Consider the following 26681-nt stretch of genomic DNA (forward strand, 5'->3'; position numbering starts at 1 on the left):
CTAGATATAGTGAGTTTTATTACGTGAAAATATATGTGAGTAAAGAAAAGTAAAAACTTACACTTTCAGGTGGGTTGTGGCAGTTTGTTAAGATTACCACACCCCACAAAAATTAATAAGGTAAGTCATGCAAATTATAAAAATTTTATATTGCACATCAAATCTGTGGAGAAGAGTCCTTCCCATGTGGCCTGTTTCTCCCCTAGGATGAATTTGATTCTGCACAGAAGCTGAGATTCCAATTTGCCCACAAGAGCGATGAACACTGTTGGAAAAAGACACCGGCAACAGGACTGCTATGTTGGACTGGAGACTCAGGGAACCTCAGATGCAACTGTGCCTTTCCACATATTCTGACTAATTTCTGGGGTACTAGTCTGGTAAATCAGCATGAACTCTCTTTACTCTTACAGTGCTTGGGAGACAAATATACCCAAAGGAGGTGTCTGCCTCAGACATGTGACCAAACAGTCCCTCAAGACATCTGCCAACATTTCAAGCTGCAGGAATAAAGAATGAAAAATTAATTTAGCAATTGTTCAAGGGCCAACCTTGAAGAGTCTTTTAGGGCTCTGGAGCTAGAGATCCATCTTGTTCTCAGGCAAAAACCCAGGAGAGTCATATTTAAAGAAAGGGAATAAATCAAAGGTGGAGAAATTCTTAACCAAAATTGAAACCCAGCCCTGCCTTGGCTCCATTTCTGACAGACAGAGGCAATCAGTCATTCTCCAGTGAGGAAAGGTATCATCCGAAGAAATCTCTATGATGCTATGATGCAAATGTCAGGTAAACATTTTTTAAAAAAATCATCAGACATACAAATATTCAGGAAAACATGACCACTATCAAGATAAAAAATAAATAATAGAAGCTGGTCCATAGATAAAGCAGATTTTTAAGTTAGCAAAGATTTTTAAAGTACTAGTAAATGATATAATTTTTCTAAAAAGATAGAAAATTGGTGACAAATGATGGAACCAGGAAAAGAAGCCCTTTCTCAGCTGTCTTTTAGTGTTCTTCCTGTACCCTATACTGGCAGAGTTCAACATCGTGCCAGCTTGCAAAAGAAATGGTCACGGGGTGTCCTTCCATCATTGCAAAGCAGGGCAAAACAAGGTAAATTTGGACCAAGAGGCAATAAAGGGCTAACTGGCAATAAAGGGATAAATGATGTCAAACATTACACGCATTATTGACAATTCTTATTGTTAGAAGAACAATGAATCTATGTGCATAGACTTGGGATCAAAGTTTATTTTATTTTTATTATTGTTACCAAATTGATGATTTTCTAAAAAAGACACAAATATATCCAATATACCTATCTCCAAGCAATAGAAACCACAATTTACTTTGGCTTAGGCAAATTGGCATAATAAATAGATATTTTGTGAAGGTACATTAACTGAACTTCAGGAAGAATCAGGGTAGAATTTGTCAAAGAGATGATCATCATAGAAATCTATATCTCTCACATATTATTCTCTTTTATTTATATATTTTATTTTATTTTCTGAGAGACTTCCATGTGGTGTGAGATCCAGATGCTGGTAGGAACAGGCATGTTTATATCCTTAGATCCAATTCATTCAGAGATGCAATTAAAAATATTCTAAAGATTTTGGCTTGACATATGTCAAATTACCCAGTAGGATATAAGACTGGAATCAAAGGAATCAAACATTGTGATTCACTCAGCATAGGTCTCATGAATACTCCCAGACTCATGTCCACAGGAGAGGATGGACATTGTCCTTGAAGAATAATTATGAGCCAGTTAGCCACATGCATTCTATGGCTGTTACAAACATGATAAAAAATAACTGCATCACATTTTAATTGAAGATAATATCACACTATAGCAATAAAATTATAAAGTCTTTAAAAATAAGCTTGGGAAGAAATGTGCAGGACAGATCCGAAGAAAATTTTAATCTTCACTAAAAAATAAAGTGATAAAATGAGTGTAGATTTATCTTCTATAGTAGATACAATCTATACATATTTTGGAATGGCAAACACATACACACACGTATATCCAAAACACATCGTATTTCAGAGCTTGACCAAATGAAATGAAGATATTAAAGTGCATTCATTAAATGAAGTGTTCTGTTTCTAAGCTAGAGAACACTACTTGAGAAGATAAACTCCCGTGAGTATTGAATACTTCTAATGCTAAAACATTAATTACAAAATTATTCCTGAGAACCTGTGGAGAGAAAATTTAGAGGCCAGCAATGATGTGAAGTATCTGTGAAGTATGTGAAAATGCAATTAACAAAGTCAGCCTTTGCTTCCAGGGAATTTGTCAGATCCTACTGAAAAGTAACACAAATTTAAATATACCGTAAGGGGCAGAGAAGGGATAGAGACTGGAAACTGATTATGAATGGAAGTTTCAAAGAGACCCCATGGGTGCCTGGGTGGCTCAGTCAGTTAAGCATTTGCTTTTGGCTCAGTTCATGATCTCAGAGTCCTGGGATGGAGCCTTGGGCTCCCTGCTCAGCTGAAGTCTGCTTGTCCCTCTCCCTCTGCCCTTCCCTCTGCTTGTGCTCTCTCTCTCTTTCTCTCAAATAAATAAAATCTTAAAAAAAAAAAAAAAGGAAGAGATCCCATATAAATATGACACTATCAAGAGTGATTTCATCAGCATGCAAATTGGGGGAAAAAAACCTCTAACTTTGATGTTTTTATTTACTTTGGATTTAGATTAAATGGGGAGAACAAATGAAAGGGATAGAGACAGAGAGAGAAATGACCACAATAATTTCTAACCACAAGCTTGAATGAGTATGGACATGGATCAATAATTCCTAATACTAGGTGTAATACAACACTTAAAAAAAAAAGATCATGTGCTTTCTTCAGCAGCACATAGATTAAAACTAGAATAATACAGAGAAGATTAATGTGGACCCTGTGCAAGGATGACACACAAATTTGGAAAGTGTTCAATATTTAAATAAACAAAACCAACCCAAACAACAGGTAATTGTTTTTAATTTGCAGTAATTGAGACTCTGGTGAAGGAAATAAAACACATGAAATCTGAGCCACAAATAATTCATATATATAGCACACATATCTGCCAGGGTGGGAGATTTGGAAATAATAGATACGGAAGGCAAATTAAGTTAAACTTTTTAAAGGAAAAACATCTATATTTTCTCATATACTTATATGAGAAAAGCATTAGAAATCATCAAAAAATTGACTAGGTAGATTTTTAAATAGAATCCAATAAAGATTTGGTTTAATTTAGAAATGAAAACTTTAATAATGATAATAAAAAAATGGGAAGGGCAGATTTGAAGAGATGAGTAGAAGATAAAGGAATCGGAAGATAAATTTGATGAGATTATGTAGCAGCATAGAAAAGTGAGTTGGAGAATATTTTAACAAGAAAATTGTAAGAGACACAAAATGTACAGGAGACTAATATATATGTATATTTGACTAATACAGACTAATATTAGACTAATATATATGTCTATATATGGATACAATGTATAGGTACAATGTGGATACAATTTGGATATATATATATATATATATATCCAACATTTTACAAGGTATGTAAATAGAATAGTATATATAGAATTATACCTTCTGTATGTAATCGATGGTATATAGAATTATAATAAGCGCAAAATTGAAAAATGGAAGATTTAAAATGATGAATCAATTCCAAGCATCATACTTTTATTTATTTATTTTTAAGATTTTATTTATTTATTCATGAGAGACACAGAGAGAAGCAGAGACATAGGCGGAGAGAGAAGCAGGCTCCATGCAGGGAGCCCGACGGGGGACTCCATCCCAGAATTCCAGGATCATGCCCTGAGCCGAAGGCAGGCACTAAACTGCTGAGCCACCCACACGTTCCCAAGCATCATACTTTTAAACAAGCAAGCAAACAAATAAAAAAACAAAACCAGGAAATCTACATTTAAATATTTATCATGAAAACTGTATGCCAACAAAGACAGTGAAACACTTTTTGAACAGCCAAAGAGAAAATACTATGTACCATAGAACAAAGGAAGCTTTAGTACAGAATTCTGAGTTGACGGTTATTTTCTCTCAAAATATTAATATATCATTCTCTCATTCTCACGTCTATCCCTGCTATTGAGACGTTCCCATCAGCCTGTTGGTCCTTTCTACCCATTTCTATTCTTTTTGGTGACTATTTATAAGAGGTTCTTTTTGTTTTTAATATGTTAAAACTTCTCCATAGAAACTACATATATCTAGATTGGGGTCTCATTCTATTTTCTTGCTTGGTGTTTGTTGAATTCTTTCAATTTGTGAACTGATAATTTTATCAGTTTTGGAAAATTTCAGCTTATTTTTTCACATTTTTTTTTCTGCTATGTTCTGTATCTTATTTCCTTGGACTAAACAAACATATGTTAGATCTTTTCCTTTCTTCTAAGTTTATCAAATTCTTTTTATCTCCAGTGTTTCATTCTGGATATTTCCTCCTAAACTATCTTCCAATTTAATCATTCTTCATTAAGTTATAGCAAAGCTACTGTTAAACTACTGAATTCTAATTTCACTCATTGAGATATTAAGATTAAAAATTTTACTTGGGGTCTTAAATTCACTGCCACTTTCTAGTTTCCACATCCTTGGTGAAGTTTTATTTATTTTTTTAAGATTTTATTTATTTATTCATGAGAGACACACACACACACACACAGAGGCAGAGACACAGTCAGAGGGAGAAGCAGGGAGTTCAATGTGGAACTCAATCCTGGGACTCCAGGAACACGGCCTGGGCTGAAGGCAGGTGCTAAACCACTGAGCCACCCAGGGATCCCCCTTGGTAGAGTTTTAAAGTTTAGCTTTTAACTCTATAATCACATCAACCATGCTTTGTATAATAATTTATTACCACATTTCTTATGCTGCATGTTACTCATCTTGTCTTTTAAACTAGTGTGTCTGAGTATCTTTGATTGCATGATAGACATTAAGTATGAAAATTAAAATACAAATTAATTAGACGATAAAAGTTATATATATATATTTTTTTTTTTTTTTCTCATTGAGTGCTGGAATTTATTTTTGAATAGCACTTAGCAACACACCATCACCTCAATCCAATTTTGAATCTTGCAATTTTCTAGGCAGGGACAATGACCCCTAAGCAGAACTGAAATCCTTATCAGGGAAAATTTATATCTGACTTGCACTTGATGCTTTTAAGGTCGTTTGCATTCATTTCTTCAGTCCTGTAACACTGCCAAGAGCCCTTTTCTATCTCAGCCATCTCTAGGCTTCCAGGGTCCCACCCCTCTAGTTAAAAGATGGTCCCATGACTGGATTTACCTCTTGAAAATTCTTTTTCTCTATTGTGGCCTATTTGATACTTAAGATCTTTAAAAAATACTTTCATCCAGCTAGATTTTAGCTGTATTTAGTATTTTTCCAAAATGGCTAAATTCGCCCTTACTAGAATTTATAGATCTCTCCTGTTACCCCTGCAGTATTTTTTTTTAAAGCATTTGACTGTTTGAATCTCAATGTTCACTTTTTAGCATAAACTTACTCTTCTCATGAGCAAAGATGTTGAACTTGATTAGCCTAAAAAGCTGGCAAGGGATGCTCGAAACTTTATTAAACATAGAGTTTAAGATACAATTTAAAAAGACTGCAACAATAAAAAACTGATTAATGCAAAAGAATCAAAACATCATTTATAGGCATGTAAAACAAAAGCAATGCAAATAATTTTTATAAAGTAGTAGTGTATTATTACACTTAATGGTTAAGTAAAGCAATATACAAACATAGTCTTCACAGGACAATGTAAGTTTAGTTATTATCTTTGAAAAGCACTTGAACTATTATTACATTCAGGATTTTATTCAGTGGCTTTTTGGTTGGTTTAACTCTGCTCTGTTATAAATGAACTCAATTAAAGGAGACTATTAATTGCTGCATTTGTGCCATTTCATTTACAAGGAATTACCAAAGCAGCTACAACACTGAAGAGAAGACATTTTTTTTTTTTTTCTCAAAGCAGCTGGTCATAGAGAAGGATTGTTCCCTCAAGAACCATAAAACTCTTCCATTTGACAGCCAAGCAGAAAAGGTGAGAACAAAATAAACAGCACTGCTAACAGGATCTGTCACCATGATGAATGCTGATGAGCAGTAATTAATGTGGATTCTTTTAAGCAAAGCCCAGAGGTCTAAGCTTATGCCCACTCACTTAGAGATAGGGAGGCAAGAAAAAGAACCAGAATGAAGAAACTAAAGAAAATATTGCTTTTTTTTTTTAAGTGGGTAGGGAGACTATTAAAGCGGTGTAATGTCTGATCTTCTTGATTTTTTGAGCTCTTGAATATTATTCAGATCTAGAACCAATGTTTAACAGATATAAACTATTCTGTGTATGATTTCCCTACCTATATTTATTTGCCTGTTCACTATTTGTTTTATTCATACATTATCTGACAAACACTTATTGACCATAAAGTGATACACAATTTTGAAATATTTATATTTTCTTTTCCTTTTTATACTATATCAGCTTTTCTATGTGAAAGTATTTTTTCACACTTACATTAAATTATTTCAATAATATTCTGAAGAAGAAAATTGTTACATTAAAAATAATAGTTTATATTGTTATGTAAGTATGTTAGTAGAAATGATATTCCATAAATGTTTTTATAATCCTATCATTCAATGCCAGAGCCTAGAAATAAGCTCCAGCATGATTCTTGGGACATTATCAAGGCACTTAATTTGTTTAGCAGATCATTCTTGGTTAAAGAAACAACTTCTGTGAATTATCCATCCCCTGGCTTAGATTTAGGTCTTGGATTACTACATATTCTCCATTAATCATTACTGTAGAGGTATGTGTGATACATTTAGGTTGTCAAGGCCCACACACAAAGCAGGGTAGCATTTTCTAGTATCACTGCTCAAGCCATGTTTTGTCAACTCAGGAGTAGCAATCTGTGTACCTTTATTATAATCTATGAGACACTTGCAAGGAATCAGCAATCATCTCTTTTTAGTGCCAGAAGTGTTATGTCAGAAAAAATACGTTTATGATGAAGAGTTCTTTTTCAGCATTGGGGTAATCTCCAGACACCATCATCAGGCAATTCTTTTCTGGAAACATGTCACAGCTTTCCAAGTTCTGGTTTTCAACAGTGGAATTCATGTACCTTATCATTTCAGGCTTAACTTTTTTTTTTTTTTCTTAGATTAATTCTTCACTAAAGACTGACTGTGGTTATTTCAGAACCATTTGATTCTTAGTTTCTCAGTTGTAAGTTAGTTACTGTTTCCTATACTTTGGTAAGGCATTCATTTCCAAAATGGAAGGAAAAGGAGAGTATCTCTGCAGGTAAGGGAAAGGAAAAAGGAATGAGACATCTGAGTTAGCAGTTACAAAGATGCCAGTGTCACAGGTCAACTCACAGCCTCTTCCGGGGATGGCTTTTTGAGCAGTCTCCTGATACCATCAATTTTCTACCACTGATCTAGCCTTGAGAGAACCCCTTTTGGGTCATTGCAAGCCTGAAAAAGAAAGCTGAACCATAAAACCTTTTAAAAAATTGCCTTATCTTCTTCTCCAAGAGCCATTTTCCCAGATCTCTTTTATGTGCACACACACACACGGATGTGCAAAAAGCTATGCACATATTTTTTTTTTTCATTTGTGTATTTGCTATTTTTTTTTTGTATTTGCTATTTTTAATCTTTTTTCTTTAAGTTACATGTTAATATCATTTGATTGACTTTTTCTTTGGTTAATACTGGTATTTTTATTGAATGTTATTCATTAATCGAATATTGTTGAGGACCATTATTGCACAAAGCAATGATTTTAGGAAAAAGGAAGAAACGGAACAAATTTTCTGCTCTTGTGGTATGTATATATATTTAAGAATGCTACAATGATTTCTTTTCAAGTTTGATATTTGACATTTAAATATTGTTAATGCCAATTTTAGAGAGAAAATTTTGAAGTTTTGTATAGTCAAAGACGTTTTAAATTGCAAGTTCTTGTTATAATAAAAATGACTTTCTTTACCATGACTTGTATTTACCTAGGTATATATTGTCATTTTTATGTATTTGTGTTTTTAAAAAATATTTAATTTAAATGTATTTGGGTATATGGTATGTGATAGATCTATTTCTTAAAATTGTTAAACAGTGCAAAATATTATCATTATAATTTCAATTTTTCCATAATTGAAATGAGATAATCAGTAGATCTACAGATGCAATTATGTTACATATCTTTTTTCACTTATGTTTATATATATATAATATGTGTTCATATATGTATACTTTTATCTTATATTTTGCATTAATTTATTTGTTTATTTTAGCATTTTTTTTGAAAGAGCACACACAGGTGTGAGGGGGTGGGGGAGGGGTAGTGGGAGAGAAAGAATCTCAAGCAGGCTTCATGCTCAGCATCTAGCCTGAGGTGGGACTCAATCTCAGGGCCCTAAGATCATGACCTGAGCTGAAATGGAGTCGGACATTTGATCTACTGAGCCACCCAAGTGCCACTATTTTAGCAATTTCTAATAATACAGTGAATACATGCATATATTCTTTTAATACACACTCAAGGTTTACAAATAAAGCAGAAATTCACCTTAACTACTTTCCTGATTCCATCCCCTTGCTATTTTGATTCATTTTTGTGAACCTTAAGACATTTACTCCATGTAATTTCCTGTGTGTGTGTGTGTGTGTGTGTATGCATGATTATACATAACATAGTTTTGTGTGCATATATTTTTATGTAATTGAGGTCAGCTGGACCTACTGTATAAATTTCTCTGCAACAGCTTTCTTCACTTAATGATCTTTCCTAGGGATTTTTCCCTATTTGTATATACAGACTTGAAAATTCATTTTAAATTGTTCTTGAGTATTCCATAGTGTAACATATCATTTTTTAGCTTTATTGAAGTATAATTGAGAAAATTGTAATATCCATTCCTATACATATTTAATACTTTTTTGTGAGAATATTTAAGTTCTATTCTCTTGGCAAATTCAATCTCTATATTGTTCTCCACAGTGGATGTACTTGTTTACATGACCACTGCCAATTTACAAGGGTTTCCCTTCTTCAGTATCCTTACCAGCATTTGTTCTATCCTGTCTTTTTGATAATAGACATTCTAACACGTACAAAGTGATATCTCGTTGGTGATTTTGATTTGCATTTCATTAATGATTAACGATGTTGAATGCTTTTTCATGTATTTGATGGCCATTAGGATGTCTTCTTTTAAAGAATGTTTATTTAGATCCTCTGCCCATTTTTTAATTGGGATTATTTTTCTTGTTTGTTTTAGTTTTTATTTCTGCTGTTGACTCATTTACGTTCCATTATCAGATATGTGGTTTGAAAACATTTTCTCCCATTGTGTTGGTTGCCTTATCATTTTGTTGCTTGTTTATTTTGCTCTGCAGAAGCTTTACAGTTTGATGTAGTGCCACTTGTTTATTTTTGCTTTTATCACCTTTACTTTTGGTGTCAAAATTGAAAAATCATTGCCAAGATCTATGTCAGGGAGCTTACCACCTATGCTTTCTTCTAAGAGTTTAACAGTTTCTGTTTAAGTCTTTAATCTTTTTGAGTTCTTTATATGTGGTGAAAGGCAGGGATCTAATTTCATTCTTTTGGATGTGAATATCCAGTTTCCCCAACTGCATTTGAAGAGACTATCTTTTCTCCATTACATAATCTTGAAACCTTTGTGAAATCTCAATTCACCTGCCTGCTTGGGCTTATTTCTGAATTCTAAATTCTGTTCTATTGATCTATGAGTCTGTTTCTCTGTCAGTGCTATACTGTTTTAATTACTTATGCCTTGTAATATTGTCTGAGATTAAGTAGTGTGATGTTTCTAGTTTAGTTCTTTCTCAATATTGCTTTAGCTATTTGGTCTTTTATGGTTCCATGTGAATTTTAGGATTGCCTTTTCAATTTTGTTTTTGAAAGTGTCATTGGTATCTTGATAGGGACTGTGTTGAATCTGCCAACCTCTTTGGGTAGCATGACTATTTGAACAATATTAATTTTTCTATTTTTTCATGATGTATCTTTTCATTTATTTGTATCTTTAATTTCTCTCATTAGTTCTCTATGATTTTGAGCTTTATAGATCTTATAGCTTTTTGCATGAATTTATTCCTAAGTATTTTTTATGCTATTAAAAATGGAGTTGTTTTCTTAATTGCTCTTTCTGGTGGTTTACTATTAATGCATAAAAAAGTAACAGATTTTTGTATATTGACTTTGTATTCTGCAATTTTACTTAACTCATTTATTAGTTCTGTAGGTGTTCTGGTGGAGTCTATAAGTTTTTGTACGTGTATCTTTTCATCTGCAAGACAAGACAATTTTATTTTTATTTTTTTTATTTTTATACATTTATTTTTTATTGGTGTTCAATTTGCCAACATATAGAATAACACCCAGTGCTCATCCCGTCAAGTGCCCACCTCAGTGCCCATCACCCAGTCACCCCAACCCCCTGCCCACCTCCCCTTCCACCATCCCTAGTTCGTTTCCCAGAGTTAGGAGTCTTTCATGTTCTGTCTTGCTTTCTGATATTTCCCACTCATTTTTTTCTCCTTTCTCCTTTATTCCCTTTCACTATATTTTTATATTCCACAAATGAATGAGACCATATAATGTTTGTCCTTCTCTGATTGACTTATTTCACTCAGCATAATACCTTCCAGTTCCATCCACGTCGAAGCAAATGGTGGGTATTTGTAAAACAAGACAATTTTATTTCTTTCTTTCCATTTTGAGTGTCTCTTACTTCTTTTTCTTGCCTAATTGTTCTGGCTAGGACTTCCAGTGCTAAATTGAATAGGAGTGGCAAGAACGGATATTGTTATTTTGTTCCTAATCTTAGAGAAAAAGCTGTCAGCTTTCATTGTTGACTGTGTTAGCTGTGTGCTCATCATATATGGCCTTTATTATGTTGAGGCACATTTTATCTATGTTTAATTTCTCGAGCGATTCTTTTCTAGGTTTATTGACAAATAATTCACATATGATATTGTTTAAGGTGTTCAATATAATGATTTGATACATGTATATATTGCAAAAAGATTACCATGATAAGGTTAGTTAACACACATTTCAGCTCACATAATTACCTTCTTGTTGCTGTTATGGTAGGAATGTTGAAAGTCTACTCCTTCAGCGACTTTCAGGTATAAAATACAGTATTATTAACTAGGTCATTATGCCATTCATTAGATCACTGGAAACTATTCATCTTACAACTTAATGTTTATACACTTTGACAATGTCTTCCCATTTCTCCTATTTCTCAGCCCTTGGCAACCATCATTTGACTCTATGTTTCTATGAATTTGATATTTTTAGACCCTACATAAGAGATTATATATTTATGTTTTTTATTCCACAGGTTGCTTTACATTTTGTTGGTGGAATTACATCAAATTGAAAAGCTTCTGCACAGCAAAATAATCAACAAAATGAAAAGACTATCTATGGTATGGGAGAAAAAGGTTTTTTTTTTTAAGATTTTATTTATTTATTCATGACAGACACAGAGAGAGAGAGGCAGAGACATAGGCAGAGGGAGAAGCAGGCTCCGTACAAGGAGCCCTATGTGGGACTCGATCCCACATATGTCAGATCATGTAAATTTTAACTTTAAGCAGTGTTAGGTGTCAGTTATGTCCCAGGGAAACTGGAAAAAGTAAAGTTAATAAAAAGGAAAGAACATAAATGTAATAATCCTTTAAAGCAAAAATCTTTTAAAGTAAAATAGTTTTTTTCTTTATTTTAAAGATTTTATCTATTTATTCATGATAGACACAGAGAGAGAGAGAGAGAGAGAGAGGCAGAGACACAGGCAGAGGGAGAAGCAGGCTCCATGCAGGGAGCCTGATGTGGGACTTGATCCCAGGTCTCCAGGATCAGGCCCTGGGCTGAAGGGGGCGCTAAACTGCTGAGCCACCTGGGCTGCCCTATAGTAAAAAAGATTTTAGAGAAAGAAATAAATCTTCATGAAAAAGTCATACTTAGAATAATGTATATACTTTTAAGAATATGAGATATTAAGTGATAAGAAGCTTTCAAAGTTAACATTATTTTGAAAAATAAAATAACTAAATAGCAAGTATTTATGGCTGACACCAAAAAGGTGATAGTTAAGTGGTTTTCATAATTTCTAAAACAAGAGAAATGAATGACAATATAAATCAATATAATGAATCATATCAGATACAGAAAAATCAATTTGTAAGTGATAAATGGCTCCAAGCATTGAAATATATTTGTGAAAATATATTCCTTATGAAGGGCATTTGTGATGAGCACTGGGTAAGTGATGGATCACTAGATTCTAGTCCTGAAACTAATATTACACTATATGTTAACTAGAATTTAAATAAAAACTTGAAACAAAACAAAAAAATAGGTAAATAAAAAAATAAATCCAAATATATGTAATTACCATATAGGAGAGTTTTAATATATGAGTTATTTATATTTATTCTAGACTTCAGAAATATCCAGAGTTCCTACCACAAGCCCACTATCCCTACATGTGGAACAGAGAAACCTCCAGGGAAAGAGTCAAGGCAGAGAGATTTAAGGTGCACAATTAATTTTTAAGAGGTGGGGAGATTAAAAGGACAGAACAGTGTTCTCCAAATGATGCTTCTTAGCCTGTAGAGTTTGTGTTTTAGTCAGATGTAGAAAAACTGCCATAATAACAAGTAGTTATGGGGTGCCTAGTGGCTCAGTTGGTTAAGCATTCAACTCTTAATTTCAGCTCAGGTCATGATCTCAGGGTTGTGAGATCAAGCCTTGTGTTGGGCTCTGTGCTGGTCATGAAGCCTGCTTAAGATTCTCTCTCTCCCTCTGGCCCTCCAACTCCTGTGCACACTCTCTCCAAAAAAAAAAAAAAAAAAAAAAAAAAAAAGAAAGAAAGAAAAAAAAAGTCACATTCACATAAGAAGTTCCACATATTTTGAATCAAGAACTATGAAACAAACAAAAAGAACTATGAAACATTAAAATAAGTCATTAATAATATTGGTACCTGGTTTTTAATATCCAAGCCCTACTTAGATATTAGAAGGAAAAGGATCAATGGTGTATAGTAGTTTAGTGGGACATTGGATATCGATGTTTTCAATGTAAACATAACGTTCTGGACATTATGTAATACCACAACTCACATTTCAGAGAGCATTAAAAATAGTAATGTCTTGATTAGATACTCAACAAAGCTATTATTTTTGCACAAGGGCCACAAAAACACACACATGTACGTGTAAAAGAGGAGAAAATGATAGATACCATGATGGAGCCAAGAGGACCAATTTGAGGAACAACCAGGAAATACCACTAGGTACTCTAAAAAATAAACTCAAAGAAATGTGACGAGGATCAGCATGGGTGTTGGAGAAACAGTGTTTTATAGCTATGGAAAACTTTTTTTTTTTTTTTTTGGTGATACCTGTGAGACCTTTGACATGAGTTTATATCTTTATTTGTTTTCTTTTTTTTTAAAAAAGAACTTATTGACAGTCAGCATTTTAACATAATACTGGGCAAAATTTGGACTCAAGGACTCAACTGGCTTTAGAAGCATTTCTATGTGGTAGAGATGTATATATTGTGCTCTCATAGTTCATTGCTATTAAAGCTAAAAGTATGTAATTTATTTTTTCCAATGTTGCAGTATATCTTTTCTGAAATTCTATAGCATAATTGCCATTACCTCTGTTAACTTGAATTATTTTTGAAAGTTCAGAACTTGTTTGTCTTTTTAAAATATTACATGCCCAGTGCATGATATATCATAGGTTCCTAATAGGTACTGGTTGATAACTTTTTTCAATAAATAAAGTCCTTGTCAAATGACACGAATCTCTTGAAAATTACATTTTTCCTTTTAAATTGGCCCTCTGGTTTATCTATAATTCAATCAGTTTAGTTATAAGTTAATTTTGCTGAGTCTGATCAATTCAATGTTCTAACAAGATCAATTTTGTGAACCCGCGAGGTTGACTGTAGTCTCTAGACAATACTCAAAACACTGATTCTATTCTGGGATGCCTCCTAATATCCGCCTTCACCTCCCATGGCAACATATTTATTTTTCTAAAAATTTTCTTTCAAATAGTTTCTGGTTTTTAAATTCCATTTTTTAAAAAATTCAAGTATGTTGACACACAATGTTAAAAATCCAATTTTAAAATGGATAATTAATTATGTGTTTGACAAGTGTTGAAAATCTTTTTATAACCTATTTACCAGCAGCTCTTGGACTGAGTAGTGACCTTGATTAGCAAACCAATTTATGCAATCAGTTTATTTATTAAAATATTTAATCTATTCTTCTGGGAAAAAAATAAAATGATACCAGAAAATTAAAATGATACTAGAACTTGTCAAAAGAAAAGCTGGTCATGTATACAAAACAGATGAAAGCTCTCTCCTTATTTTGCTGTCCATGAGACAGATTCACTGAGCAATTTAGTCAATCACAAATCTAGTAACAGGTTAATGATGCAAATTTCATCAAAACAGTTGAACTGATATGCATATATAGACACCATCAATAATTGAATGTCTTTAGATTTTTAAAATAAATTATAGAGGACTCAACTGAATAAACAGAGTTGACATTATACGTGTTCAACAGTATTTACACACTATTAAGAGAAAACTCTCATTAGTAGTTTCATTAAGAAACAAAGAAAACAAGAACAATTTTGAAAAGTTTGCTTTAAAGGAGACCTTAAAGAGAGAGAGACTAGGAAAACTTCGTTGTCCCATTTCAGGTTCAGGAAATAATATTTAAAAGGCTTTTATTTAAACTAATTAAGAAAAGATGTTGTTACACACGTGTGAATTTTATATGACATAATAAAGAGCATTGGACATATTAGGGATTTTGTGCCAGTGATGAATATACTACCTCCTTAATTTTGAAAAAGGAGAGTGCCAAATAATACTTCACCAATACCAAGTGATTTTTGATTGATTATGTCTGAGTTTGATTATGAACTCTCTGGAGAACCTCTTCATTTTAAATATTTACCTGAATATCTAAGTACATTTTTAGATCGCATATCTTCTATTTACAATTCTCTATAGGTAGTTCCATTCTCAGTTTGCTTCATTTGAAATAATTTTCTGCTTGAAAAAATATGCTGCAGAAAGTAGCAAGAAAAAAAAATCTCTACCTGAGTGCTGCAGTGTTTGCTTTAGTTGAACTCTAATGGACAAAAGCCGGGGGCGGGGGATACATATCTGAATTATCTAAATCTAGATCTAGTACAAATATTATACATTGAAGACCAAAGTATGATTTAAATACATGTGTCAATAAGTTTCTGTGAAATATGCAGTTTTAAATATCATTAGAAAAATCTGTTTTCACCATTTCATCTCCCACAGACAAAGTTGAGTGGTATAAATATGATAGCTATACAAATACATGTCTGGCATATCTATTTGTATTTGTATATCTATCATATCTTGGATATATATTTATCCAAGATCATTCTGCTGGAAAGTGGCAAGGTTTTTATGCAAACTCAGGCCGTCTGGTTCAGTCTCCAGTTTGAAGGCACTAGTTTATTTCTGACAATCTGAGGAAAACAGTAAAACAAGTAGAATGTCGTAGCTCATTCCCTTTATCCCAATTCCTGCAGATCTCTATATCCTACAAATATTCAACTTCATCAATCCCTATGCCTTCCCACTGGTATATACTGAGATGCTTTTTTTTAGGCTAGCTAGGACCATTATATCCCGTCATTCCCCCTCAGTAACTTCTTCAGAAATCAACTTCCAGCAATGAAAGTGGCGTATATGTAGGAAGACAAGTCACTTCCCATGTGGAAGGTCACATAGTGCAAAGAGACTGGGGCTGAATAAATTTTAGCAACAACATATTCTGGGATTTATGGTTTTCATTTGCTTTTTTAAACCAAGAGACAGAACACAAAATTGCAGACTCATTCTGTATCATTCAGAAATGAAATCCAATTCGGAATGTTTCTAATGGGAGAAGAAATAGATTCTTCCTTAGGGGAGTTGATTCATATACTAAAAAGACATCTTGAAAAATACCAGAGAATTTGCTGTGTATTTCTTGCCTACAAGAAATTGTCAGTAAGGAGGATTCTTAAAGCACACACAGGTGGAAGAAGTAATGATAAGATAATCTATATGTCTATTTATGGAAAACATCAGGCCTGAATAGTTTTCTCATTCACAGATGGATAAACAAGCTAATGAAAAATGAAATCAGAATAGATATTATGGTATCATCCTACAACATAAAAAAAGGAAAATGTACCTTTGACATTCTCAATACACAGCTGTCATATTTTAAAATAGATTTAATATTGAATACAGAATAAATTTTAGAAAATATCTGCTTTTCACATTATTAAATCCGAGAAGAATGGATTGTATGAGATGAGAGAGGAAAAGTGACAATAAGAACATAGCTGAAATAAAAGAGGGGCTGACTGAGAATCAGGAAAAAATAAAAACCAAAAAGGTAAGGGCCTAATTAAAAAAAAAAAAAAAAAACACTAAAAATCGTTTTAGAATAAATACTAGTATTATTTAAGTTTCGATTAGAAACAATATACCAAACCTATTTGTGTATCTGGATGAATCAGTTGATAGAGTCCTTGAGTGATATGGGACTCGCTATTTGGGTCTATTATCGAGGGAGGCCACTACTCAAACTCTGAGCCTAGGGGATGTGCTGCTGCTGGCTGGGAACAATTGGATAAGACTGCGCCTTGGATCCCTACCTAATCATAGTGCCGGGATGGGCTCTGCAGTTGCCTGAATTCTCCAGTCTGGCGTCGTAGTTGGGTTTGACAGAGTACTATACTCAGTAGCACACAAGGCTACAGATTAGCTTCATTGCCTGGAGGGGCAGCAGAATAGGCCCCAACACTGGCACAGCTCCTTTTCTGGGGACACAAATTAGGTAGAACTGTACACGAAGTTCCTTTGTCAGACAGTGTCACTGGCTTTGTCCTAAAGACAGGCAGAGCCTCTGGCTGGGCTTTTGCTCAAATGCTGCTGTGTCATGTGGCTTCCTGGATGCTCTGGCCAGGGGTCATGTTTGGATATGGTCAAGGGCTAAATTCAGCAATAAGCAAGAATAAACAGGAATGAATTAGCTTCCATGCATGAGTGGAGCTGCAGAACACACTAGAAGGTTTATTTGGGGTCCTAAATGAAGCAGAACTGTGCACGGAGTTTCCTGGCCAGTAAGAACAGATATGGCTTGGCTTTATATATTAATCCTTGGTTAGGATTTCTACTTGGGCAATACTGCAAGTGTGAACTCAGTCGGCCAAGACGCAAATGCTGTTTGCTGTATGCCCTATCCCCCTTCTCCATCATAACTGGATTTCCAGTTATCAAGCCCCATAGATCCCTTCTGTGATCCCTATTAGGGAAGACTTAAATGAGCCCTCTGGAAAGTGACCCACATGCTGGGAGGGGCGGGGCTCGAGGTCCACTTTGGACTCTATTTCCACTGGACAAAATGTAGGCCCAGGTGGGCCCTCTCAGTAGTGGTGCCTGGGGAACAGATGATGTGGTCAGAGCAAAGCTGCTTCTCTCACCCTTCTAATGCAGTCTATTTTTTTTTTTAGTTGTATTTATTTATTTGAGAGAGAGAGAGCATTAGCAGGGATAGGGGAGAGGGAAAAGCAGGCTGCCACTGAGCAAGGAAGCCTGACGTGGGGCTGGATCCCAGGATCCTGAGATCATAACCTGAGCTGAAAGCACCTGAGCTGTCCAGATACTCCTAATGTAATCTTTTTTTTTTTTTTAAATCTCTGCCTCATCCCTAAGGTCTAGGATTTTCACAATGATGTCTTGTCTATAGATAGTTGCTAGTTGGTTGTCCTGTGAGCAGGACTGGAATCAAGATCAATGTATAGTACCATCTTAAAGGCCCATCCTCGAGTAGATACTGTATCCTTAGAAGTTATTTTTACTCTAAATTAAGGGTAGCTTGGTACAAACAACATTGCCTCAGCCATTGAAAGAATACTGGTCCTCAACTAACAAGATGAGGCTTCTGGTTCCAAGATTATCATTTACTGAACATGGAGGACTTGGGAAATATATATAATTCTTGGAAGTCAGTTTTACTCTGTGTAAGTGAAGAGTGATAATGGTTGGTCTCTCTACAGCCCATTGTTGTTCAGCTAATGATGTTGACAAAGTATATCCCAGTAATCTGAGAGATTATAAAGACCATTCAACTTGGTAATGATTATATTCACCAATAAACACATTTATCGAAGTTTGCTTTTACTTTTTCTATATAAATCTAAAAAAATGTATTGATTTTGGGGGTTAATAAGGTAAGACAATAAGAGGAATATAATGTATTTTATTAGCACTGAGCACATACATCTTCATGGCCTCCTGAAGAATATGAATAAACAGGTCACTGGGGGTTTATCTATTCATGTATAAATTTTACCTTTCTTTAGAGTCTTTATTCTAGCCTTTGCTGACTTCAGAATAAGTACGCAAATAAAGAATAGAAAATGAGTAGTTAATAAGCATTTATGAATATGTATTTTTATTAATGTATTCATGATGGAATAAACATTCAGTGCTTATGTAAAAAACACAAGATGATGTTCTGTTTACTATAAAGCAATACTTTGAAGTTCGCTATTTTTTAATTTGTGCCTTTTTTGATTTGTCGCATGATATATTCACTCAATCTTTATAAAAAGGAAATATTGAGTGTCTATAAGTTTTCAGGCTGTGAGATATAAGGTTCATTGCCAATATCTTCCTGATTTTCAAACAGGGAAAATTTGGTATATGCGACTATCAGAACCAATGGCCACAGAAAACAACTTCACAGAACTACTTTTTAGTATTTATTTACATAAAAGGTTTTCAAGAAGTATTTCTAGAACCTAAAAATAATAATTTTTGATGAATGAATTTGCAAATATATGAATAAGTATATGAGTACACGAATGAAGAAAAACATGAAAGAAATTCTGCTATAGCCTTTCTTCTTGATACTAACTTTTTTTAAACTTAAGGCAACAAATTGTACTACTTAAGTAATAAAATATTTTAAATACGCATTTGTGGTCTTTTAACAAAACTTGTGGTTAAATTCTGGTTAGTAACTGATGGATTGGGAATTGGGTTTGGGATTTGGAAGTGGCAATGATAAAATTCAAATCATTGTATCTATAGGTATAGTCATATTCAGTGAGAGGATTCAGTTATTTTTATAAGCAACGCATCAAAACACTATTATTTTTTTAATCTCCAAAATTTGGGCCTTTGACCATACACAACATCTACATGTTTTACAGGATGACATTAACTGTAATAGTCATTTATCTTGCAGAGAAATAACACTCTCATTGTGTGTAACAAAATATGGAGCAGCTGCTTCAACAGATATCTTAGTTGTCAAATGTGACAGTCCATGTGTAGAAAAACAATATTCTTTTTTTTTTTTGAAAAGCAATATTCTAACACAAAGCAGAGGCCAAAAAAAAAAAAAAATAAAAGCTTAAAATATAGAATTAAAATTAGGTACAAGAGGAAATCTTAAGCTGGGAATGCCAACTACACAGCATACATACTTGTGTCAGTAAACATAGACTGGCATACAAGATTTTCATTTGTTTTCTTCCAGTGTATAACTTATTTGAAGCCTGTAATGGAAAATGCTACATAATTTGTCAATTCCTGTTGAAATTGGTATTCTATATTTAAATACTATCTTTCCCATATCCACATCTTAGCAATATTACAAATTGGCAAATCTGTTGTATCTGAATTTGAAACTACAGTAAATCCTTACTCTTGTATAATTTACTAATATGCAATGTAATGTGAAGTGATTAAGCAAATTTACTTTGGGATTCTCCTTAAATAATGAGTACTTGACAAGAGAATTATCAGGTTTAGCAAAATTCCAAACTATTTTTACGGCTCTGAAAGGAACTTTTTTGCTAGATATACATAATAATTGTATATAAAATCCCAACTTACATTTCAGGTTTCATCTTTGTAATATATTAGTGCTTTTGTGCATTTGGTAAATTTTTAAAATCTAATGTGTAGAACAGATGTTTTTTTCCTCGAATATTAAATCTTGGTTATGTTGTCATGAAGAGTCTAGGATTTGTTCTCCCTGCAAGATAACAAGTCTGTTTATCTTCTACAGTTATTTGCTATATAAACAACCTTGGAAATCTAGTCTGTAATAAAAGCTATTGATGCCTCTGCTCACAAGATGTGCAAAAATGTAAGACTCCTAAAGAATTATCTCCCAACACAGCTTTTATCTTTTGCATACTAAAGTTTAATCCACTTATGAATTTAGAACATTTGTACTAGTTATTTATATCAATCATTTATTGCTGCAGTTTATATATAGAGAAGCCATCATTTTATTTTTTAAAATTTCATTATTATTATTTTTGGGGGTGGAGGGACAGAGGGAGAGAAAAAGAGAATCCTAAGCAGGCTCCATACCCAGCACAGAGCCCAATGCAGAGCTCAATCCCACAACTCCAAGATCATGACCTGAGTGGAAATCAAGAGAAGATGCTCAACCGAATGAGTCATCTTGGTGCTCCAAGAGTAGCAATAATTTTAAACTCAGCATCTTAAGATATCAAGTGTTTACTACTTGCACTTGTGTCTATAAGCAACTGCTGCACTTCGGCTGATCTAGGCTGCTTTGGTTGCATGGCTCTGCTTTAGGCTGTGAATCAGCCAAACTTGCCCCAGGTTTTGATTGGGTTAAATTATTTTCCACATGCCTCATTCTGAGTCCCAGACTGAAGTAACAGTAAGTGTCTGGGGATGTTTTTCTCATTATTAATGGCCAAAATGCAAAAGCTGACCAAATCATTGCAGTACACTTCGATCTTTTGCTCACATCATTTTTCTCTCATACTATTATCCAAAGCAAGTCACATGGCCAATCCCAGAGTCCCTTGGGCAGGAAAATATGTTTTTCTCCAGAACAGAGGGGAGGCTGAGAGGCTAGTTGTGCAAAGTATTCCAATCAATCCCAACATTATTTAAAGTTGTTTCTCATTCTCAATGAATATGGTTGGATTTTTCATCTGCTGATTACCTATAGCAAAAATAGAAAGAAATACTCAAAAGTTTGATAACACTTGCTGACCGCCTGCATGAAAAGCCAATTATGTTTGGAGTAATTTATAAAAAGACCATCCGAAGTATTTCAGGCTTTCTCTGTTTATAAAGAAATAATATGTTTACAAAGCCAGGACATAACACATATACATGATTTATCTACAATATTTTGAAAGGCATGATATATATATATATATATATATATATATATATATATATATATATGTATATATGCTGTTACTACCAGAATGGAAGAAAAATCATAAGAAGAATATTAACTGTGTACATGATTTTGCAGTTTTGAAATATTTTATGTATAGAATTTCACAGACTGCCCCAAACAACAAGGGAGGTGGGAGAAATGACATTGATAGCCATCACTTTTCCAACTAGGATGCTAAAGTTTGAGACATTATATACCAGGGCCACATCACAAATCCTGGGACCCCATCTCTCATCTTCAAGACCACGTTTAGTAATGAACCTTAAAGAATTTGGCAGCTGTCATTTATTAAAACTTTTGTCTTGTATTAAAACAATATGTTCAACCCTAAGACATGTCATCAATCTGGTTTAAGGTTGAACTAGTATTCTTTTATAAAAAAATCTGGAGTTCAGAATACATCATAGCTTTTTATTGACCTTACACTGATTTATTAATGTTTTTATATGAGTCAGATGACTTTAGAGTACTTCATTTGCTTCAAGTTTTTATTTAAATTCTAGTTAGCTAACACATAGTGTAATATTGATTTCGGGAGTAGAATTTAGTGATTCACCACTTACATATAACACCCAGTGCTCAATACAAGTGCCCACCTTAATACTTTAGGGTATTTTTTTTTATCTTAATTTAGTTTTCATTGTCACTGTTCCCTGTATTTATTTACTTATTTTTCATGTTATTAAATCTCTTTATAAATCAAATCTAACAGAGATTCTTTCCCAAAGAGGGATTGCATGAAAATCTAAACTTCAGAAAAGTTCATGCAATTAAACTTTAAACTCTGTGATGAAGTCAATTGCCTGCAGTTTACCCTGCCTTCTACAATATCCTGGAATCCCTAACACTCACCATACATAAGTCTGATCACAAAACAGTCATTTATTCTGTGTAGTTTTGTGCAGTAAAGCTTTTAATGTATGCACAATTGTGAAATACAACATAAATGCATATATATCTGTGTACATATAATTCCAAATTATATTACAAGACAGCTTTCTCTTATGTAAGAGAAAGAGCACTACATATTTTGTCAAGTAAACTCTAATTTTTTTCTAAATGTTCATCATGATATCTTTATACCCTATCCTCATCCTGCCCCCTAGATTTTTTTTTGTCTATAGCTGTTGTCCAATCTTTATTTTCCTTCGTTTTGCATTTTAAAGTGCTTCATTAGGTTTGAGGATTTTTTCATTAAGTTTTATTAAGCTCATTAAGCTCAAGAGAGTAAGTGCTTGATACACTTGGTACACACAAAAAGAAAAAGAGACAGAGAAATGCTTTACTGAGAGAAAAAAAGTTATTATCATTACTGTTCATGCAATAATTTTAGATTTTTTAAATAGTGAAACAAATTAAAATCATACCTGGAGAGTCTAAATAATTTGCCAAAATGTTTAATTTGATCAATTTGGTCAAGCACATTACTTGCTTTATTTGTATATTCTTTTTTAAAATTATATGTTTGTTAGTATCAGATTGTTTACTTGGATCTGGACACCTGCACAATTCAGTCTCATTTGGACACTTTTGCCATTTGGATGGAAATCCAATCCATAGCTCATTTCATTCATCCCTTGAAGCTATGTAAATACTGTGTATTTTCTCCTTATCCTGTCCATTTTTTTCAACATTGCCTCTCAATTCAGGAATGTTAGGCTTCCTATTTTGTCTAACTAAATATAAGACATTTTTCTGTGAATGATGATAATTATTAACTCTATACTTATTTCTAAAATGTGTATGTCTCTCTAAAACTAACCTCCTTTTTTTGCCTTTCTCAGATCTTTTTATCTTAAACAGTGGTATTTATCAATTGTCTATGCAGCTTAAATTTTAATTTTAGAAAAAACGTATATATGAGGTTAGAAAAAGACCAGATTAAATCTTTTAATGACTTTATCTTAGTCTAATAAAGTGACATGGGTGGAGTGCTTGGTTAATTTAGATCCAGAAGACCCATTTTATTCTGAGCTACAGAACCCTGGATATTCCCATTTGGTTCTGGATCATCAGACTTTGAAGTGCCTCTGGGGTAATGGCCTAATTCTGAGCTCAAACAGATTTGACATACCAGCAGAGTCTGGAAAAATGCAATTGTTTCTGGCAAGAACACCCCTTTAGAAAAAAAAAAAAAATATATATATATATATATACATACACATACATACAACATTGCACCTGGAAAACCTGAAAAAAGTTTGAGTCTTAACCTTTTGTTTTCAAAAAGAGTTATTATAAAACATTCAGGAGCTAGCTGATATTAAAACCAGAAGCAGAATGACACTGCTTTATTTGTTTTAAATCTCTTAAAACATTGTCAATATGTAACCTTTATTTGTCTTAAATGTTTAATAAGTTTTAGGGAGACCTGGATGGCACAATTGGTTAAGCGTCTGCTTTTAGCTCAGGTCATGGTCTTGGGGTCCTAGGATGAAGCCCCAAGTCTGGCTCCGTCCTCAGCAGGGAGTCTGCTTCTCCCTTCTGCTTATGCTCTCTCTTTCTCTGTCAAATAAATAAATAAAATCTTTGAAAAAAAAATGTTAAAATGTTTAATAAATTTTAGAATATGTAAATTTAAGATATAGCTTCTGCTAGATTACTGTAGTTTATCCTACTTTTAAATTCTCAAAACTTTTGGAAACTACATTAACTGTTTCAAAAAAGTAAGATACAACTTATTACCTACTCCATATCCATGTTTTCAAAGACCTGAACTCAGGAGAAAAAAGAAAAAAAAAACAGATTAATTTCCTTTTACTGTTTACATCACTAACATTTTTTTAAGGAAATCTATGCAGGAAACTTTTAACTGGTGAATAAATGTTAAAATATAATCCAAAATATATCTAGTTATTTATTCATCAAGTAATTTATTTACATTGTAAAAAAAAGTATAACAACAATTTAATGGTTTTCTCTTAATAATATTTAAAAGAAACTAAACTATGACTCATGGACTAGATACATATGGTGATATGTCATACTGTTAGTAAAGAGTTTCTGGTCAAGATGTCTAAGCAAACACAGGAAACCCCACTTACTCTCCACATAAGTAGAAATTCAGGATACAATCAATAAATATACCTTTGGAAGATTCAATGCAAGAAAGAAAATTTCTGGGGGTGTCTGGGTGGATCAGTCAAGTAAGCCTTTGCCTTTGGCTCAGGTCATGATCCCAGCATCCTACGATGGAGCCTTGCATGGACTCTGGTCAGCAGCGAGTCTGCTTTCTCCCTCTATCTCTCGGTCTGCTGCTTCCCCTGCTTATACTGTCCCATGCTCACTCTCTCTCTCAAATAATTAATAAATACAATATTTTTTTAAAAAAGAAAAAGTATCTGGATATCAAAAATTAATAGCTAGCCCACAGCATTATTATCATAGTTGTCACATTTTATCTGTCAGGAACAGAGATCAAATGCAGTTTTTGATGGCTGTGATGACGGTCATAGAAACTGTAGTCTAGGTCACAGGAATTGAGCTAAGGTCAAGCATTTAGGTAGGAAATAGACAGGATCTATTACACCCATGAAAGAAAACTTGAAAATAGCTGCCTATTGTCCTAGCATCATTGCAAAAGGTTAGTCTGTGGGTACAAAAGGATTTACCTGTGAGAAATTACAACCCCAGACTGTGTCTCAAAAAGCTGAGGTACATGATAAAAATTAATATGATTACAAGGTACAGAGGGACCAAAAAAAAAAAAAAAAAAAAAAAAAAGAAAGAGAAAAAGAACAATCAAGAAAGAAAAAGAGATAATGAAGTAAAATAAAAGATGTAAGCAATACTTATACTGAAAGTATTCCTCAGATTTAAAATAAGATAAAATAGATAAAAAATAAAAAATAAGATAAAATAGATAAAAAATATAAAAAAATTTATAAAATTTATAAAAAATAAAAAAATAAAAATAGAATTAGCAATATAGAATTGGTGAATATTTGAAAACAATCTAGAATAGAAAAAAAATATTTTGAAATTTTAAAAGTACAGTATATTGTGAAAACTTTAGGAAAAAGTAGGTAACTAAAGGAGTAAAAATTTGTATAAACATTAAAATATTTAGCTTTATTTAAAACTGTTATATTAAAAAAAAATAAAAAAATAAAACTGTTATATTTATGAATTAATTCATCATTCATTTATTCTATGTACACAATACTTACAGTTATTAATTAGTGCAGCTAGCATTAATAAAATAAAGTTTTCTTCTCATTTAAGTATAAAACTTCTAAAATGTAAAATCTAGGCTATGGCATAAAATACAATATATATTATACACATATTTTAACATTTTTCCAAAAAAATTTTTCTCACATTTAAATATATTAGCAATCTAAATTATATATATTTTTTGTAATGTAAGGAGAACATCAACTTTTACTCCAGGTGGATCATTATTTTTTAAAGCAAATATAATTTTTCTCATGGAATTATAAAGAAAGCTTTCATTACACATCAAATTCACAAATATAGTCAGAAACTTATGATTGGTAGTAAAAGAAGCCTAGAAAATTCAAAAGATAAAGGAAAATATAGAATTTAAATGTATATTTTTAAGCATTATGTAGAAAAATAAACATGGAAATCAAAATGATTGGAAAACTATAAAACATGTTTTTCCTCTAATATCTAGAAATTACTTCTACCAATTGTTAAGACAATAATGCCAAAAGAAAAGCGATCTAGTGAGATTTGACTAGACAATTTGCAAAACAAGTATGGAAACAAACATACTTAAAGATGCTCTCAATATTTCTGCTTGTCAGAAATTTTCAATACATATTAAAATTAGAATTTTACATATACAAAAGCCAAACAGTTTTAATTCTAAAGCTCCATATCAAAAAATGGACTATGCCATTACCATAATTCAAGGACAATATATACAAGATTTAGACGAGATCATCAATTACACCCATTTTAATGAGAGTTTTTTTTCTAGTAAATAATAAGCATTTTCATGTTACATTGTATATTGAGAAAAAATAAGTTATATATGGGATGACCTGATATTTGTAAAATATAAAAGGAAATAACCGCTTGTGCGTGTGTGTGTGTGTGTGTGTGTGTGTGTGTGAAGGGCATCACTACTTAAAGTGATAGAAGATGGAAAAGAGAGATTGGCAAGAAAAAGAAAAAAACAGATTGCAGCAAATGTGAGAGCAAAACTGGATTAATTTTAACTGCAGATAATATCAAAATATTTTTTAAGAAATACCTAAACACTGA

The 26681-nt window shown here is 32.9% G+C and overlaps 1 non-coding gene across 1 annotated transcript; it reads left to right on the forward strand.

Annotated features, from left to right (window-relative positions):
- The first annotated feature begins 2858 nt into the window (after window positions 1-2858).
- LOC144307464 (U6 spliceosomal RNA) lies at window positions 2859-2965 on the forward strand. Its single transcript, XR_013374343.1, has one exon. It is a non-coding gene; the product is annotated as a U6 spliceosomal RNA (small nuclear RNA).
- Window positions 2966-26681: the final 23716 nt, after the last annotated feature.

Source organism: Canis aureus, chromosome 38, assembly GCF_053574225.1.
Source record: "Canis aureus isolate CA01 chromosome 38, VMU_Caureus_v.1.0, whole genome shotgun sequence".
Lineage (NCBI taxonomy): Eukaryota > Metazoa > Chordata > Mammalia > Carnivora > Canidae > Canis > Canis aureus.